This window comes from Benincasa hispida, chromosome 5 (genome assembly GCF_027475165.1).
Source record: "Benincasa hispida cultivar pf3 chromosome 5, pf3_genome.v1.1, whole genome shotgun sequence".
Lineage (NCBI taxonomy): Eukaryota > Viridiplantae > Streptophyta > Magnoliopsida > Cucurbitales > Cucurbitaceae > Benincasa > Benincasa hispida.
In genome coordinates this window covers 31,733,670-31,736,289 of record NC_143482.1, presented here as the reverse complement: position 1 = coordinate 31,736,289, position 2,620 = coordinate 31,733,670, and the positions used below count along the sequence as shown (strand labels likewise).

Below are 2,620 nucleotides of genomic sequence, written 5' to 3'. Positions count from 1 at the left end.
AAATAATTATAATAAGAAAAACAACACTTAAAATATACAAAAGTTACTAAAAAAGATGAAGAAAGATAAAAGAAAACAACAACATTAAGTCTAGATATTCTCAAAGTCAAAAGAAACACTTGATGTTCCACCAACTATGCCAATCTTCTTTTTAGGAGATTTAAAGAAGTCTGTCACATCCAAATTTGTCATATAGGATGGGTCAAATATGTCATTATCCTGGTATGCAAGCTTCCACATTTTTCTCTTTTTCCTTTAGGGAGGCTTGATAGAGGTCAACTAAATGTTTTGACGTACAACAGGTATGTGACCAATGCCCAAACATTCCACTTCGGAAGCATTTATTTTCAACACTTTTTGAACTTTTATCTTGTGGACCTTTTCTTTTGTGATCATCATTTTGTGTGGTTCTTTTGAAATTTAAATGATTAGAACGACCACCATGAAAATAATAATTATTTCTTCATCTACCACGGTCATGACCTCGACCATGACCATGACCACGACCTCGACTACGATTATTAACATTCACAACATTCACTTCAGGGAATGGTGTTGTTCCAGTTGGTCAATATTTGTGGTTCTTCATCAATAACTCGTTATTTTGTTAAGCCACGAGAAGGCATGAAATTAGCTCAGGATATTTTTTAAAACCTTTCTCTCGATATTGCTGCTACAGGAGCATATTCGAGACATGAAATGTAGAAAATGTCTTCTTTAACATATCAACATCAGTAAATTTTTCTCTACATAACAACAATTTTGAACTGGTTTTAAATAATGCGAAGTTGTAATAACTTACTGATTTGAAATATTGTAGCCTCAAGTGCATCCACTCATAACGAGCTTTAGGAAGAATAACTGTTTTTTGATGATCATACCTCCCTTTCAAATTTTTTTACAAGATACGGGGATCTTTTATCGTAAGATACTCCATTTTCAATCCCTCGTGGAGATGATGACGAACAAAAATCATAGCTTTTGCTTTGTCCTGACTGGATATCGTATTTCCTTCTTTAATTGTTTCTCCCAAGTTCATAGCATCCAGGTGAATTTCAGCATCGAGCACCCATGACAAATAATTATTGTCATTAATGTCAAGGGCTGTGAATTCTAATTTTGTAAGGTTTGTCATGGCAACACTGTCACAAAATATTGTATTTATATAAGAAATTTAATATATACTAAATATGCAAAATAATATTTAATTTATTAATTATAATAAAGAAGAAAAAAACCCGACCAATCTTCAACGATGGAAACAATAAAAGCTCGTGCTGATAATGTATTGTGAAATTGAGGAACACGACGGGAACACAGATATGGAGAAAATAACTAAAATCATAAAATAACTAAATTCATAAAATAACTAAATTTATAAAATTGGATATGAAAATTTATGTAATTTTGAAGTGGATTTCTCATCAATGTGTATTATATTGAAATCCACCAAATGCTACTATTTATAGCAAAGTGGCAACTAGGATGTGGACTTACATGGACACCAAACATGAATTATTACAAGGCACATGGAGAGTATGAAAAATGACATATGGCTTTTAGGACACTAAGCATTGAACATCTATTTTTATGATATTTATAATATGATTACTTTTTTACAATTTTTTGACAACTATTTTGGTCATTTTAGACTAAACACTAATTTCTTTTAGCAAATTCCAAAATACAAAACAATTTTCAAAAACTACTTTTTTTTTTCCTTTTTTTAATTTTAAAACATTGACTTAATTTTAAACAATCCTAAAAGTATATACCAAAAACAAAGAAAACAATAAGTAAATTAAAGTAGTATTTTTATAAGTTCCATTAAAAAAATAACAGAAAAAAAAAGTTAGCAAAAGAAGACCTAAATAATGACCTAACATGTTTATTGAATTAGCTGTTGGTTATGAACAAATAGTAAAATACCAATATAACATGCGCAAAGTACTTATTTTTGTTTTAGTCGAACACCTCAAAATTTATTTTCTAAGGGGGTATTTGATGGTGGGTCTTAGTTGGGTTGGGTGGGCTTAAAAAGCCACCTAGTGTTTGATGGTGGTGAAATTTGAAACCGGTGAGTTTGAAACCCACCGTTTTACCCCCTCGTTTACTTTCCTCGTTTTATGCCCCATTTTTCAGATCTATTCTTTAGCCCTCTCTCTCTTCTATCACGGTAATTAATCACCACTTTCTCTCTCTTTTCTTATTTTCTCTTTTCTTCCGCCGTTTGGGTTCTCTTCTTCGTCTGATCTCTTCGTTTTCTAGTCTCTTCGTTCTCCCTCTGGCTGGAACGAGTTGTATGTCTTTCGTTTCTCCGGCTGGAATGAGTTGTATTTCTCTTCATCTCTTTGTTCTCTGCTTTGGTTCCTCTATGTATTTTTTTTTTGTTTCCCTGTATGTCTCTTCATTTCTCTGATTTCGATTGGGTTTTTTGGCTTCTTTGTATGTCTATTCACTGATTTCAAACGATTTTGTTGTAGATCTAACGATATTTCGATTTTTTTTTTTAATTTATAATAGATCTAGGTTTTTTTTGCACAGATCTACTTTTTTTTTTGCGATTATTTTCTTCTACGCTGACGATTAGTGTTAGATTTAGGTTTTTTTGTTCAGATCT

General features: G+C 31.6%; 1 pseudogene; it reads right to left on the bottom strand.

Moving 5' to 3' along the window:
• Nucleotides 1-463: 463 nt before the first annotated feature.
• LOC150036040 (uncharacterized) lies at nucleotides 464-1,135 on the bottom strand (annotated as a pseudogene).
• Between the last annotated feature and the right edge of the window lie 1,485 nt (nucleotides 1,136-2,620).